This window comes from Bombina bombina, chromosome 6, assembly GCF_027579735.1.
Source record: "Bombina bombina isolate aBomBom1 chromosome 6, aBomBom1.pri, whole genome shotgun sequence".
NCBI lineage: Eukaryota > Metazoa > Chordata > Amphibia > Anura > Bombinatoridae > Bombina > Bombina bombina.
The window spans coordinates 1,096,163,919-1,096,181,250 of record NC_069504.1 but is presented as its reverse complement, the minus strand read 5'-3'; positions in this window follow the sequence as shown (position 1 = coordinate 1,096,181,250).

Here is a 17,332-nt window from a genome sequence, read left to right as displayed (position 1 = left end):
GACGTTTGTGTAACAAAATAGATAAGGCCGATATTTGCCCCTTTAGGGAACTCGTCGATAAACCCTTCTCCAAATCCTCTTGGAGAAAAGTCAAAATTCTAGGAATCCTAACTCTACCCCATGAGTAGCCCTTGGATTCACACCAATAGAGATATTTACGCCAAATCTTATGGTAAATCCTTCTAGTTACAGGCTTACAAGCCAGAATCCTGGTCTCTATGACCGAGTCATAGAACCCCCGCTTGGATAAAATTAAATGTTCAATCTCCGAGCAGTCAGCTTCAGAGAAACTAGATTTGGGTGAAGGAAGGGCCCTTGAATCAGAAGTCTCCAAGGCGGCAGAGATATCATCTCCACCAGATCTGCATACCAAATCCTGCGAGGCCAGGCCGGTGCTATGAGGATCACAGAGGCCCTCTCCTGTTTGATTCGCGCAATTATCCGAGGAAGAAGAGCAAATGGAGGAAATAGGTATGCTAGACTGAAGTTCCAAGGAACTGCCAGAGCATCTATCAGTTTCGCCTGGGGGTCCCTGGACCTCGACCAATATCTTGGAAGCTTGGCATTCTGTCAAGATGCCATGAGATCAAATTCCGGCTGACCCCACTTGAGAATCAGGTTGGAGAACACTTCCGGATGGAGTTCCCACTCCCCCGAAAGGTCTGCCTGCTAAAGAAATCCGCCTCCCAGTTGTCCACCCCTGGGATGTGGATCGCCGACCGGCAACAAGAGTGGGTCTGCGCCCACTAGATTATTTTGATTACCTCTGTCATCGCTAAGGAACTCCTCGTTCCTCCCTGATGATTGATGTAAGCCACTGAAGTTATGTTGTCCGACTGGAACCTGATAAACTGGGCTGTGGCTAACTGAGGCTAGGCCTGGAGAGCATTGTAGATCACTCTCAGTTCCAGGATGTTTATAGGAAGAATAGACTCTGACTGAGTCCAAACTCCCTGAGCCTTTAGGGAGCTCCAGACTGCTCCCCACCCCAGAGGGCTGGCGTCTGTTGTCACAATCACCCAAGATGGTCTGCGAAAGCAGGTTCCCTGGGAGAGATGATCCAGAGACAACCACCATTGAAGAGAGTCCCTTGTCTCCTGGTCCAGAGTTATTTGAGGAGACAAGTCCGCATAGTCTCTGTTCCATTGTCTGAGCATGCTTAACTGCAGAGGTCTGAGGTGGAACCGAGCAAATGGGATGATGTCCATTGCCGCTACCATCAGCTCGTTTACCTCCATACACTGAGCCACTGATGGCCGGGAAGTAGACTGAAGGACTAGGCAAGTATCTATAATCTTTGACTTCCTGACCTCTGTCAGAAAAATCTTCATAGACAGGGAGTCTATTATTGTTCCCAAGAAGGTGACCCTTGTATCTGGAACTAGGGAACTCTTTTCCAAATTTACCTTCCACCCGTGAGTTCTCAGGAAAGATAACACTATGTCGGTGTGGGATCTTGCTTGCTGAAAAGATGGCGCCTGGACTAGAATGTTGTCCAAATAAGGCGTCACTCCAATGCCCCGAGACCGAAGGACCGCCAACAGAGACCCCAGAACCTTTGTAAAAATTCTGTGAGTAGTGGTGAGCCCGAAAGGAAATGCTACGAACTGGAAGTGCTTGTCCTGGAAGGCAAACCTTAGGAACCTGTGATGATCCCTGTGAATCGGAACATGTAGGTACGCGTCCTTAAAATCCACAGTTGTCATAAATTGACCCTCCTGGATTAAGGGAAGAATGGAACAAATAGTTTCCATCTTGAAGGACAGAACCCTTTGAAATTTGTTTAGACTCTTGAGGTCTAAAATTGGTCTGAAAAGTCCCTTCTTTTTGGGAACCATGAACAGATTGGAATAAAAACCCTGACCCTGTTCCAGAACTGGAACAGGAACAATCCTCCCAGGGCAGAGAGGTCTCTTACGCAATTTAAGAACGCCTCTCTCTTTGTCTGGTTTGCAGATAACCTTGAAAGTAGAAACCTGCCTCTGGGAGGAAAACTTTTGAACTCTAGTTTGTATCCATGGGACACAATCTCTATTGCCCAGGGATCCTGAACATCCTGAACCCAAACCCGAGCGAAGAAGGAAAGTCTGCCCCCTACAAGATCCGGTCCCGGATCAGGGGCATGCCCTTCATGCTGTCTTGGATTCAATAGCAGGCTTCTTGGACTGCTTTCCCTTAGTCCAAGAGTGGTTAGGTCTTTATGCAGGTTTAGATTGTTCCTGCTGCTTAGAGGAGGAAGAGAAAGAATTTCCTTTGAAATTTCGAAAGGAACAAAAATGACTCTGTCATCCTTTCTGTTTGTTTCTCTTATCTTGAGGAAGAAGTTGACCCTTACCTCCCGTGATATTAGAGATCATTTCCATAAGGCCAGGTCCAAACAAGGTCTTCCCCTTGTAATGAATAGCCAGAAGCTTAGACTTGGAAGACACATCCGCAGACCAAGGTCTCAACCATAAAGCTCTGTGGGCTAGGATAGAGCCTTTATCCTGTCCTGGATCTCTTCCAAGGAAGTCTCAGTCCTGAGAGATTCAGACAGTGCATCAAACCAATAGGCCGCCGTGCTAGTGACGGTAGCAATGCACGTAGCTGGTTGCCATTGCAGACCTTGGTGAACGTAAATCTTCTTAAGTAGACCCTCTAACTTCTTATCCATAGGGTCCTTGAAAGCACAACTATCCTTTATGGGAATAGTAGTTCTCTTGGCTAAGGTGGAAACGGCCCCTTCCACCTTAGGAACTGTTTGCCAAGCTTCCTTAAAAGAGTCAGCTATGGGAAACATCTTCTTGAAAATAGTAGAGGGAGAAAAGGGAATGCCTGGTCTCTCCCATTCTTTAGTAATAATCTCCGAAGCTCTCTTTGGAACTGGAAATACGTATGAGTAAGAAGGAACCTCAAAGTATCTGTCCAATTTACTAGACTTCTCAGGGATAACCACAACTGTGGAGTCACAGTCATCCAACGTAACCAAAACCTCCCTAAGCAATAGGCGGAGGTGTTCTAGTTTAAATCTAAAAGTTACGACCTCCGAATCCGTCAGAGGCAAAGGACTTTCTGAATCTGAGATTTTCCCCTCAGATACTATAGCAGTACCCTCCTCTTCGTGTCCTTGGGAGGGTACATCATAAATTGCAACAATTGCATCAGAACTTACTGAATGTCTGGTTTTCATCTTACGCTTGCCCTGCAACATTGGGAAAGCAGACAATGCATCAGAGATTGTAGAAGACGAGAGAAGCTATGTCTCTTAAAGTAACTCTAGCGGGCGCTAGAGCAGAAGTGCAGGGCACTGCTTGTGTGGGCGGTAAAATTTGGGACGCTCCTGGAGAAAGCAACGGCATACCTTGAATCTCAACATTAAACTCTTGGATAGCATCCCCTTTTGAAAAGTTTTGCTCAGGAAAAATATTTTCCTTATAACTTAAAGTCCTCTCAATACATGAGGGACAGAAAGGGATTGGTGGTTGCACATTTGCATTAAAACACAAGAAGCAAGTAACATTTTGCAAGTCTCCTTGGTCCATACGGAATCACAATAGAATACTTAGGCAATAAAAACTTTAATTTTGACAAAAAAAATGTATGCAAGAAAAAACGTTACTGTATCTTTAAATTTTAAAGTGTCACTTTTTTTACTGAGAGTTGCAAAAACGTGATCAAACAACTATACTTTAATAAAAAAAAGTACACCCCTACACCTCAGCAGCTGTGCTGAGGTGCCTACCTTGCTGCAAGACCGGAAAAATCACTCCCCTGTCTGGCCAGTAATCCGGACTCGATAACGATCTCATCAGCTCCACTCCAGCACTAGAAACGCTTGATTTATTGTCAAAAACAAGCGTCTCTAGGCAGAACAAAACATCTGACTCATATCCGTGTCTGACTGAGTCTACAGATTGAGGAGCAGTGAAAAAGCGCGCAATACCGGAGAACCGCCCATCGTGGCCGTGGCTAACTGTCAAGACTCCTGTAATGACGTTATTTTAAATTAAACTCTAACGCCATGAAAAACACCAGCCCTCAAAAATGCTTTCTCCCAACCCCAGTGCCTGCAAAAAAAACGCTGTCTTGTTCTCTCAGACACTGAGAGCTATGTCCCTTAATAAAGTGCATAATATATAAGCCCTTTATATAATGGTAATAAATGGTATATGGTAAAGTGCTCCTTTTCCTCACAGTGTTCTCCAGGAAAATAACAAAACATTTACCTTATATATCTGCCTGACAGCTAAGGCAGTTTACCAGGTTTGAGGGGTCCTATCCCCCACATGGACCTGTGAAGTGAAAGAAATTCCTGAATAAGTATTCCTCAGGTTTTCAGGGTTAGGGCAGCAAAATATATGGGAGGCGCAGTTATGTCCCACAAGTTCCTATTGCTCTAAAAGCCACCAAAGCTCTACTGTAGAGACTGATATGGACTACGGCTACGCCCTAGAACAAAGCAGTACAATCTTGCACTACTTTAAAAACAATAAACTCTTGATTGAAGAATCTATTCTAACACCTCACTTTACCACTTCCTATCACTAACGCAGGCAAAGAGAATAACTGGAGTGGGAGGGAAGGGAGGAGCTATTTAACAGCTCTGCTGTGGTGCTCTTTGCCGCCTCCTGCTGACCAGGAGGTGAATATCCCATTAGTAATTAAGATAATCCGTGAACTCATTGTGTCTTAAAAAAGAAAGGAAATTATCTGGTAAGTCATAATTTATGTTTTCCTTCTAAATACAGGGAGAGTCCACAGCTGCATTCATTACTTGTGGGAAAATTATACCCAAGCAACAGAGGACACTGAATGCGAATGGGAGGGTACAAATAAGAGGATGCCCAACATGAGGGCACCACAGCCTGCAAGAAAACCAAACTCCCGAAAGCTTCCTGATAGAAGCAAAAAATAAAAATAATAAGAATGTTAGGAGGACCAAGCAGCGGCCCAACAACCAGAACCATAGGATCTCATGTCAGAGACCCAAAAAGATGTCACTGCACTCGAAACGAGCCATAAACCTCTGAGGAGGCTCATGTTCCGCTGTCTCCTAGAGCAAGTGAAAAACTCTCATCCACTAACAAGGAGGAAGTTAATCAGCTTCCAAACCTTACACTCCCTGGATGGGAACAACATAAAGTCAAAACTGACTACTCTGAGGAAGTTTGACAGAACCTCAAGGAAAGATTCCCCAAAAAAAGAAGATTCTCTTCCCATTTGGACAATGGATACGAGCTAGCTCCTTCCAGCAAAAAGAGATGGAGTCCTCCACGCCTAAAATAGGTGATGAGGGACCAGATACGAGCTGAAGTAAAGGACCAAACCCTTCAGAAAAAAAACTCTCAGCTAGATCCAAGCGACCCCTCGCAAAACGCCCCAGAAGAAAAAATCCCAGACGAAAAGAGACTCTGACCCGGTAGACCCTGCAACAAGGGAACTCTCATGACAGCGAGCTTCTAAACCGTGATTACGAACCCACGGACAAAAATGGAGCAACAGTCTCACAGACACCCACTCCAAATAGAATCAAGCCATCCTCGAAAAAGTGTGACATGGCAGAAAAGGAGAAGGTTAAAATAGATCTCCTCAGAATTAAGAAAACTGCCACAGCAGAATTCAGACTCCAAGCCGACAGCTTGCTAGGCCCGGGAATAATCCCTTCGGCCCCTTAGTCCAGCGGACCTCACCTGAGAAAAGCGATCTGCTTTCTTCAGATAAACATTTGAAAACTTCTGGATAGTCAGATCAAACGGATGATAGTAAGGAACATCCGTCCCGGAAGAGCACGCTCATAGAATGGATTGCTGTCAAGATCCAACCCTCTCCACTCATCTAATCAAGATCGTTATCTGCTATAGAGGACTGAGATCCACCTGTCGGATCAGGACTGGGAACCTCTAACATCGCCAAAATCTCTCTCAGGAGTAAACGTAGGCGTGCCACTCTAAGTCTAAAAGCCAAATCTTCCTCAGTAGGAGGAATCAAATCAGGTGATTCCGACCCCGGAGGTTCTACCTCTGAAGCCTCAGAGGGAACCGCACCCCCAGAAGACAGATCTGGCACAATCGTCATTTTACACGACGGCCCATGTGTAGGAGAGCACGGATAAACCCTCTGCTTCGTAGGCGGAAGAGGCAAACTCGCTAAAGCCATAAAGATGGCCATGGAAAACGTGCAGTAACCTCCGGTGGAAAAAAGTCTCCCTCAAACGAAGGAGTAATGGCACTTAGGGGTACTGCATGTGTAGGATAGGATTCTAGGGAACACACCTCATGGGACGAGGAATCCTCAGAGATAGACGGCTCAGTGGTCTCTAACATCTCAACATTGTTAGAAGAGAACACCCTATTGCGGCATACGGAACATAATTGAGCAGGCTGGTCTACCCGGTCCTCCTCACAACATACGCAGGTATGAAAATCTGTATCAGAGGAATCCTCTAGAATATCAGACAACTCCATAATTTTAAATAAGAGTTTTAGACAAATAAATAAACTGGCTCCTACACCCCCAATGGCTGGGGCACTCACCACTTCCTATGACCCAAACAGGTAGAGAAATGAACTCTTCTCCGCAGCCACTTGGTCAATCGGAAATGGAAAACAAGACGTGACTACACCCAGTCACATGGTGCCTCATGCAGGACTGCTCCCTGCTAGGAAAAGCGCACCAGCTCAATAAAACTGCGCAGCTCTGTAGACTGTATGTTCCGTATCAGCCTAAGAGCCTAAAATGTCTCCTTACACATACGCAGTCAAAATCACATAACAAACATGATTAAAAAGACCAAACTGTTCAATAATTCCCCTCAGGAGATATTAACCCTTGATTTCATAAAGATAAAGGAGTCTCACTGAGACCCTGTCTTCTATCCTATCGTTAACATGTGTGTATTAAATGAAACAATATTACCGGAATCCAATCCATGGAACAGCAACACGGATCTTCAAGTTTGACAGATAGTAGCAGTGCCTCTGACATGGACTTGAGTGAAGAAAGCAAGCAGCGAAACTCGTCAACACTGATTGCTTATAGGAGCTGTTAATCTGAGTCTGGATGGTTCCAGAGACTCTCCCTACATCTCCAGACTCAAACTGTCATCAATGCTCTCACTTAGATGCTGACAAGACTACTTAAACTCCATTTCCATCCCAAAAGGCAGGAACTCCTCATAAGGAACTACTCTGAAAAAACTTCTGACACTTCTCTGCCAACCTCCTGTGACAAAAGGCTAAGAATGACTGGGGAATGAGGGAAGTGGGGGAGGTATTTAAGCCTTTGGCTGGGGTGCCTTTGCCTCCTTCTGGTGGCCTGGTTCTGTATTCCCACAAGTAATGAATGCACCTGTTGACTCTCCCTGTATTTAAAAATGTTTCTGTAGGTCATATTGAAATTAAATTAAATTGGCACTAAAGCCCTAGCTCCATTGTAATGTGTTGATTAACTGGGGAATAAAGCCATTTTAAAGGGACAATTTGAGATAGCAATATAAAATGATAAATTGTTCATATAAAAAAAATGGCATTAATTATTTTGTCCTGTTTTCCAATTGTTTTATTCTGACAATCTGTGCATTTCAGTTCAGAACACTTTTATAGTCCACATAGCTATTGGCTGCACACTCTAGTGACTTATGTATAACTGTCTCTAATTGGCCTCAGCAGAGAAAGAAGCCTAAGTTACAAAATTGCAGCACCCATTTCATTATAGACTGTAAAACTTTACACTTATTTTGTCAACTTTAAACAACTTTAAAAAATCATCTACATGTTATTCTTAGACCAATCTTTAATTTGAATTCATCATTCTATTTAGCATTTATTTAGTGTTTAATGTCCCTTTAAAGTTTTAGAATATATTGCAGCAGTAGCAAATTAGCTGCAGAGAATTTTTTTTTTTTAAAAACAGAATTTATGCTTACCTGATAAATTACTTTCTCCAACGGTGTGTCCAGTCCACTGCGTCATCCATTACTTGTGGGAAATATTCTCTTCCCCAACAGGAAATGGCAAAGAGCACAGCAAAAGCTGCCCATATAGCCCCTCCTCAGGCTCCGCCCCCCAGTCATTCGACCGACGGTTAGGAGAAAAAAAGGAGAAACTATAGGGTGCCGTGTTGACTGTAGTGTATAGAGAAAGAAATTTTTGAAACCTGATTAAAAAAAAAAACCAGGGCGGGCCGTGGACCGGACACACCGTTGGAGAAAGTAATTTATCAGGTAAGCATAAATTCTGTTTTCTCCAACATTGGTGTGTCCGGTCCACGGCGTCATCCATTACTTGTGGGAACCAATACCAAAGCTTTAGGACACGGATGAAGGGAGGGAGCAAATCAGGTTACCTAAACGGAAGGCACCACGGCTTGCAAAACCTTTCTCCCAAAAATAGCCTCCGAAGAAGCATAAGTATCAAATTTGTAGAATTTGGCAAAAGTGTGCAGAGAAGACCAAGTCGCTGCCTTACATATCTGATCAACAGAAGCCTCGTTCTTGAAGGCCCATGTGGAAGCCACAGCCCTAGTAGAGTGAGCTGTGATTCGTTCAGGAGGCTGCCGTCCGGCAGTCTCATAAGCCAATCGGATGATGCTTTTCAGCCAGAAAGAAAGAGAGGTAGCAGTAGCTTTTTGTCCTCTCCTCTTACCAGAATAAACAACAAACAAAGATGAAGTTAGTCTGAAATCCTTTGTTGCGTCTAAATAGAACTTTAAAGCACGGACCACATCTAAATTGTGTAACAAACGTTCCTTCTTTGAAACTGGATTTGGACACAGAGAAGGAACAACTATTTCCTGGTTAATATTCTTGTTGGAAACTACTTTTGGAAGAAAACCAGGTTTAGTACGCAAAACAACCTTATCTGAATGGAACACTAGATAAGGTGGATCACACTGCAAAGCAGATAATTCAGAAACTCTTCTAGCAGAAGAAATAGCAACCAAAAACAGAACTTTCCAAGATAGTAACTTGATATCTATGGAATGTAAAGGTTCAAACGGAACCCCTTGAAGAACTGAAAGAACTAAATTTAGACTCCAAGGAGGAGTCATGGGTCTGTAAACAGGCTTGATTCTGACCAAAGCCTGTACAAAAGCTTGTACATCTGGTACAGCTGCCAGTCGTTTGTGTAACAAAACAGATAAAGCAGAAATCTGTCCTTTTAGAGAACTCGCTGACAACCCTTTATCCAAACCCTCTTGGAGAAAGGAGAGAATCTTAGGAATTTTAATCTTACTCCAGGAGAATCCCTTGGATTCACACCAACAGATATATTTTTTCCATATTTTATGGTAAATCTTTCTAGTCACAGGTTTTCTGGCTTGAACCCACGCTTGGATAAAATCAAGCGTTCAATTTCCAAGCAGTCAGCTGCAGAGAAACTAGATTTGGATGTTCGAATGGACCTTGTACTAGAAGATCCTGTCTCAAAAGTAGCTTCCATGGTGGAGCCGATGACATATTCACCAGGTCTGCATACCAAGTCCTGCGTGGCCACGCAGGAGCTATCAGAATCACTGAGGCCTTCTCCTGTTTGATCCTGGCTACGAGCCTGGGAAGGAGAGGGAACGGTGGAAACACATAAGCTAGGTTGAACGACCAAGGCGCCACTAATGCATCCACTAGAGTCGCCTTGGGATCCCTGGATCTGGACCCGTAGCAAGGAACCTTGAAGTTCTGACGAGACGCCATCAGATCCATGTCTGGAATGCCCCATAATTGAGTCAACTGGGCAAAGACCTCCGGGTGGAGTTCCCACTCCCCCGGATGAAAAGTCTGACAACTCAGATAATCCGCCTCCCAGTTGTCTACTCCTGGGATGTGAATTGCAGATAGATGGCAGGAGTGATCCTCCACCCTTTTGATAATCTTAGATACCTCTCTCATCGCCAAGGAACTCTTTGTTCCTCCCTGATGGTTGATGTAAGGTACAGTCGTCATGTTGTCTGACTGGAATCTTATGAATCCGGCCTTCGCTAGTTGAGGCCAAGCCCGGAGAGCATTGAATATCGCTCTCAGTTCCAGGATGTTTATCGGAAGAAAAGACTCCCGAGACCATAGACCCTGAGTTTTCAGGGAATCCCAGACCACGCCCCAGCCTAATAGACTGGCGTCGGTCGTGACAATGACCCACTCTGGTCTGCGGAAACTCATTCCCTGAGACAGGTGATGGAGTGAGTCTCTGGTCACCTGGTCTACTTGAATCTGTGGAGACAAGTCTGCATAGTCCCCATTCCACTGATTGAGCATGCACAGTTGTAATGGTCTTAGATGAATTCGAGCAAAAGGAACTATGTCCATTGCTGCAACCATCAATCCTACTACTTCCATGCACTGAGCTATGGAAGGCTGCAGAATAGAGTGAAGAACTTGACAAGCGTTTAGAAGCTTTGACTTTCTGACTTCTGTCAGGAAGATCTTCATTTCTAAAGAATCTATTATTGTTCCCAAAAAGGGAACTCTTGTTGACGGAGACAGGAAACTCTTTTCTACGTTCACCTTCCACCCGTGAGATCTGAGAAAGGCTAGAACAATGTCTGTATGAGCCTTTTCCTTGGAAAGAGACGACTCTTGAATTAGAATGTCGTCTAGATAAGGTGCCACTGCAATGCCCCTCGGTCTTAGAACCGCCAGAAGGGACCCTAGCACCTTTGTGAAAATTCTGGGAGCAGTGGCTAAACCGAACGGAAGAGCCACGAGCTGGTAATGTTTGTCCAGAAAGGCGAACCTTAGGAACTGATGATGATCTTTGTGGATAGGAATATGTAGGTACGCATCCTTTAAATCCACGGTAGTCATATATTGACCCTCCTGGATTGTAGGTAAAATTGTTCGAATGGTTTCCATTTTGAACGATGGAACTCTTGAGAAATTTGTTTAGAATCTTTAAATCCAGCATTGGTCTGAAAGTTCCCTCTCTGTTGGGAACTACAAACAGGTTTGAGTAAAACCCCTGACCTTGTTCCACAGTTGGAACTGGGTGTATCACTCCCATCTTTAACAGGTCTTCTACACAATGTAAGAATGCCTGTCTTTTTATTTGGTCTGAAGATAAGCGAGACATGTGGAACCTTCCCCTTGGCGGAAGTTCCTTGAATTCTAGAAGATAACCCTGAGAGACTATTTCTAGTGCCCAGGGATCCGGAACATCTCTTGCCCAAGCCTGAGCGAAGAGAGAGAGAGTCTGCCCCCTACTAGATCCGGTCCCGGATCGGGGGCTACCCCTTCATGCTGTCTTGGTAGCAGCAGCAGGCTTCTTGGCCTGTTTACCCTTGTTCAAGCCTTGCATTGGTTTCCAAGCTGGTTTAGCCTGGGAAGCGTTACCCTCTTGTCTAGAGGTTGCCGAGCTAGAAGCCGGTCCATTCCTGAAATTACAAAAGGAACGAAAATTGGACTTATTCTTAGCCTTGAAAGGCCTATCCTGTGGGAGAGCATGGCCCTTCCCCCCAGTGATGTCTGAAATAATTTCTTTCAATTCTGGCCCAAAAAGGGTCTTACCTTTGAAAGGGATATTAAGCAATTTTGTCTTGGAAGATACATCCGCCGATTAAGACTTCAGCCAGAGCGCTCTGCGCGCCACAATTGCAAACCCTGAATTTTTCGCCGCTAATCTCGCTAATTGCAAAGCGGCATCTAAAATAAAGGAATTAGCTAACTTAAGTGCGTGAATTCTGTCCATGACTTCCTCATATGGAGTCTCCATATTAAGCGACTTTTCTAGTTCATCGAACCAGAAACACGCCGTCGTAGTGACAGGAATAATGCACGAAATTGGTTGGAGGAGGTAACCTTGCTGAACAAAAATCTTTTTAAACAAACCCTTAATCCATAGGATCTTTGAAAGCACAATTGTCCTCAATGGGAATAGTTGTGCGTTTGGCTAGCGTAGAAACTGCCCCCTCAACCTTAGGGACTGTTTGCCATGTGTCCTTCCTTGGGTCGACCATGGGGAACAATTTCTTAAATATAGGAGGTGGGACAAAAGGTATGCCTGGTTTCTCCCACTCCTTATTCACTATGTCCGCCACCCTTTTAGGGATCGGAAAGGCATCAGGGTGCACCGGGACCTCTTAGAATTGGTCCATCTTGCACAATTTTTCTGGAATGACCAAAGAGTCACAATCATCCAGTGTAGTTAGCACCTCCTTAAGTAATGCACGGAGATGCTCTTACTTAAATTTAAACGTCACAACATCAGGTTCTGCCTGTTGAGAAATTCTTTCTGAATCTGAAAGTTCTCCCTCCGACAAACCCTCCCTCACTGCCACTTCTGACTGGTGTGAGGGTATGACAGATAAATTATCGTCAGCGCCTTCTTGCTCCACTGTATTTAAAACTGAGCAATCACGCTTTCTTTGAAATGCTGGCATTTTGGATAAAATATTAGCTATGGAATTATATCCATTACTGCCGTTAATTGTTGCATAGTAACAAGCATTGGCGCGCTAGATGTACTAGGGGTCGCCTGCGCGGGCATAACTGGTGTTGACACAGAAGGAGAGGATGAAGAACTATCCCCACTACCTTCATTTGAGGAATCATCTTGGGCAACCTTATTAAATGTGACAGTACTGTCCATACTTTGTCTGGACGCCATGGCACAATTATCGCATACATTTGAAGGGGGGACCACCTTGGCCTCCATACATACAGAACATGTTCTATCTGAAGGTACAGACATGTTAGACAGGCTTAAACAGGCTAATAATGCAAAAAAAATGTTTTTAAACAAAACCGTTACTGTCTCTTTAAATGTTAAACAGAGCACACTTTATTTCTGAATGTGTGAAAAACTATGAAAGAAATATCCAATCTTTACCAAATTTTCACCACAGTGTCTTAATGCCTTTAAAGTATTGCACCCCAATTTTCAAGCTTTTAACCCCTTAAATGAGGAAACCGGAGCCGTTTAATCAATTTTAAACAATTTTTAACCCCACTACAGTCCCAGCCACAGCGTTTGCTGCGACTTCACCTGTCCTTAGGGGTTATACGATACCAAATTAAGCCTTCCAGGAACGTTTTCAATGATCACCAGACCCTCTCACATGCAGCTGCATGCACTGCATCCAAAAGAAACTGCATAATTATGGCACGAAAATGAGGCTCTGCCTACTATAGTGAAAGGCCCTTCCTGACTGGAAAGGTGTCTAAACGACTGCCTGGCGCCTAAAAACGTCCCCCAACAATAAAAGTTTTAGAAATCACTTCAAACTTCATAAAAAACTTAAATAAAGCAATCGATTTAGCCCACAAGAGTGTCAACCAGTGTATAGCCCATAATAAGCCTTCATTCTGTTAAGAGTCTAAGAAAATGGCTTACCGATCCCCAAGAGGGGAAATGACAGTCTTCTAGCATTACACAGTCTTGTTAGAAAATGGACTAGTCATACCTTAAGTAGAAAAGTCTGCAAACTGTTCCCCCCAACTGAAGTTCTCTGGGCTCAACAGTCCTGCGTGGGAACAGCAATTGATTTTAGTTACTGCTGCTAAAATCATACTCCTCTTTTAAACAGAACTCTTCATCCCTTTCTGTTTTAGAGTAAATAGTACAAACCGGAACTATTTTAAAATAACAAACTCTTGATAGCAGAATAAAAAACTACAACTAAACACCACATACTCTTCACCATCTCCGTGGAGATGCTACTTGTTCAGAGCGGCAAAGAGAATGACTGGGGGGCGGAGCCTGAGGAGGGGCTATATGGGCAGCTTTTGCTGTGCTCTTTGCCATTTCCTGTTGGGGAAGAGAATATTTCCCACAAGTAATGGATGACGCCGTGGACCGGACACACCAATGTTGGAGAAATGTCTCTTAAATCAAATTGTTTCCTTTATTCTTGGTCTAACATAACATAATTATAAGATAAAAACATAGTAATAAAAAGGTGCATTGCTCACAAGAACATCTTACATTCAAGAGTCACTGTTTTGCAGACCGGGAAAGGTTAGGGGGAGGTGTTAAAAAAAATCCCTGTGAGACTCATCAATGTGATGCTGCTTTGCAGCGCTGCTACGTATTTAACGGATCTCTTTACACAGCCCTTCACTCTGGCTGAACTGAGTAAAAAAAAAAAAAAACTTACACAGTGCAGCCAGAGCACAATACTTTTTGAAGAGAACAGCCTAATGTGGAGCAGCGCTGAAAGGAGAAAGTGTCAACAATTCCTACATGTGTCCCAATCTTGATGCAGGCATGCTGCATTTCCTGCAATTACATCTCAGATCACAGCGTTTTCTGCTTTGGGGCTGGGTATTAAATTAAGATCTCAGTGATTGCTTTTAGCTAGTGTACTGTTTTAACTCTCTCTCCAACATATATTAAAATAGGCTCCTTCAAGCTTTGCTCATACCTAGATCGGTAATTTGTGCACACACCCAGTGTAGATCTTCCAGCCTACACTAAATTGGTAAAGAGAGAGACCGAATAAGATCATACTAGCTTGTACTATGGTTACCCAAAATAACAGGAGCAGACTCTTTTGCCCAGAATGTACCTTTCACAGAGTAACTTTCCTGCAACTTATCAGTTGAGTCCTGCCTAAACAGCATAGGTCAGGAAATTCCTCTCTGAACGAGAGACATAGCAACTACAGATGTATTTTTGGTCTTGTGTGTGCCTGGTCAGTAAAGGTGCAACTATTTCTAAGCAATGAGTCCACACCAGATTGCCGCCCCCCCTATCACCCTTAGAAAGACTAATCCCAAGGGTTATAATTATAATTCACAAAAGTTTAAGTAACAGCTCAACCAGGTAATGAACCAAAGCATATTTGTTATATGGCTAGTCTTAACCCGAGGAGATGCATATTCTTCTAAGCACATCGGGCATAGGGCTATGGGTCTACATCTGCTAATCTCCAAGCTGGTTGGTGAGTACTTAGCTGTCAGTCATTCACAAGAGCATACACATCAAGTACACTTATTAGTGCTGTCAGCCCCTGAATATTAACTCACCTTTATCAGTGCTCATGTTTTTACAGTGATTGAGCACCTTAAGAACATTTGTTGTAATCATTAAATGGTTGACGTTTTTTAAATTCCATACTACATTGGCATGACCGTATGATTAAATTATTTTCCATGATTCATAGACTAGAATTATCTATTAGTACCAATCACGTCAACAAGAAGCAGAGCTACAATTCATAAGCTACATATAGTGTCAGACATATTTTTTCCACTGAAAAAGTGAATTAAAAATAAGTTGGGGCTTCAAGACGACCCTTTGTCACCTAACTCCTTGGGAAACGAGATGGAACTTCAGGGGCAAGGTATACAAACCCTTATCTTTCCACTACACCCTAATAGATGGTGCTACTCCTAACTCGAAAGCCCCTTACTTACTCAAATGGGAAAACATCCTACACTTTAATCTTCCACCAAAGTTTTGGCAACAAACGCTCACAGTAACTAAAAAAGCCATCTACTGTGTCACCTTATTTGAAACCTTTTATAAATGACTCACCCACTGGTACTATGTACTTTCCCGCTTAGCGAAAATGTCCAAAGACACTTTTCCACTTTTTTTGGCGAGTGTGGTGGGAGTGTAACAAAATTAAAACCCTTTGGTGCAAATGTTTTTCGATCCTAGCTAAATTTGGTCTACAGCTTCCCAAAACACCTGAATTAGCCCTTCTACATGTTGGCCTCCACACCCTACCTAAACACCAAAGTTATCTATACATATATATTCTTATTGACCATAGCTAAAGCCTGGAGAAAAACTCTCCCTCCGAGTTGGTCATCAGTTACAGATACTATGGTCTACATTTACACTATGGAAAAAAGTGTCTTCTATGTGTTAAACCAATCTGACTTATTCTAAATGATCTGGGCTGACTGGATTTCCCAATTTAACCCAACCTGGCTCCCACCAGCACTATTATAAATATGAGTCAGGGTTTGCATCCCATAATGCTACTCCCATGTACAAAAAAGGATTCCTCAAACCCTTCACCCCTTATCTCCACCCTACCCATTCAACTATTTTCTCCCCCTCTTCTTCTTTTCCTTCATCTAACTCGTTGTAGACAGAACTAAGAGTTTATTATGTGACAAACAGTATTAAAGTTTACGTTGAAACTTTGAGACCTGCGTGTCGCAATTGTTACCGCATACTTATTGTATACCTTTGACATTCCAAGATATCAATGCCATGTCTATTTTTATATTTAAAACCAATAAAAAATGTTAAAGGGACATTCTAGCCCAAAACTTTCTTTCATGCTTTAGAAAGAGCATGCTATTTTAAACAGTTTTCTAATTTGCTTCTGTTATCTAATTTGCTTCATTCTCGTGATATACTTGGTTGAAAAGCATATCTAAATATGCTCAGTATCTGCTGATTGGTGACTGCACATAGATGTCTCTTGTTATTGGCTCACCCATGTGCATTGCTATTTCTTCAACAAGGGATATCTAAAGAATGAAGCAAATTAGATAATAGAAGTAATTTGGAATGTTGTTTAAAATTGTATTATCTATCTGAATCATGTAAGAAATATTTTGGGTTTCATGACCCTTTAAATAAAAAAAATAAAATCAGAAAAAATATTAATAAGCACACTATGGAGTATTTTCCAATTTGTAATAGGAGAGGTTTTTTTAAGATGGTTCATGCAGGATTTTTTGTAATAAAAAAATACGAGACGATTTCAGTTTTCACATGGTAAATTCTAAAACGATAGTAATGGTGGCTGAAACCTCTTAAAATAAGTAATATTATAAAGCTGTTATAAAAATGTTTATCATCAAATTGTAATTAATTTAAATGTTCCCTATTAAAGGATTTAAAGGTACAGTAAACACTATGAGATTGTAATATATTGGGCCAGATTACAAGTGGTTCACTATTTAGCGGTTTCGTTTGTGTGCAAACATCGCTAGAAGTAAACTTAACATGTGCGGGTTTGCACGTGTATTACAAGTTAAAAGTAAAACCTGATGCAAGCTAACTTCAAGACTTTGGATACTGTGAACCTGCTAACGCATTTGCCCCATAGACTTCTATGGAGCAGATTATAGAAAAAAACAAAACTAACACTTATCGCTCACAAGCAAACCCAACACCGTGTTAGACCAAGTGCACCCAATCCAACGTGAGTTACTCATATTTCACATTCCAATGTTCTTCACATACAAAATGCTCTGTTTTTTAATAAATATTATACTGTATATATATATATATATATATATATATAAAACTATATATATATATATATATATATATATATACGACATGCTGAAGTTCAAACCAAGCATCAGAATGGGGAAGATTTAAGTGACTTTGAACGTGGCATGGTTGTTGGTGCCAGAAGGCTGGTCTGAGTATTTCAAAAACAGCTTATCTACTGT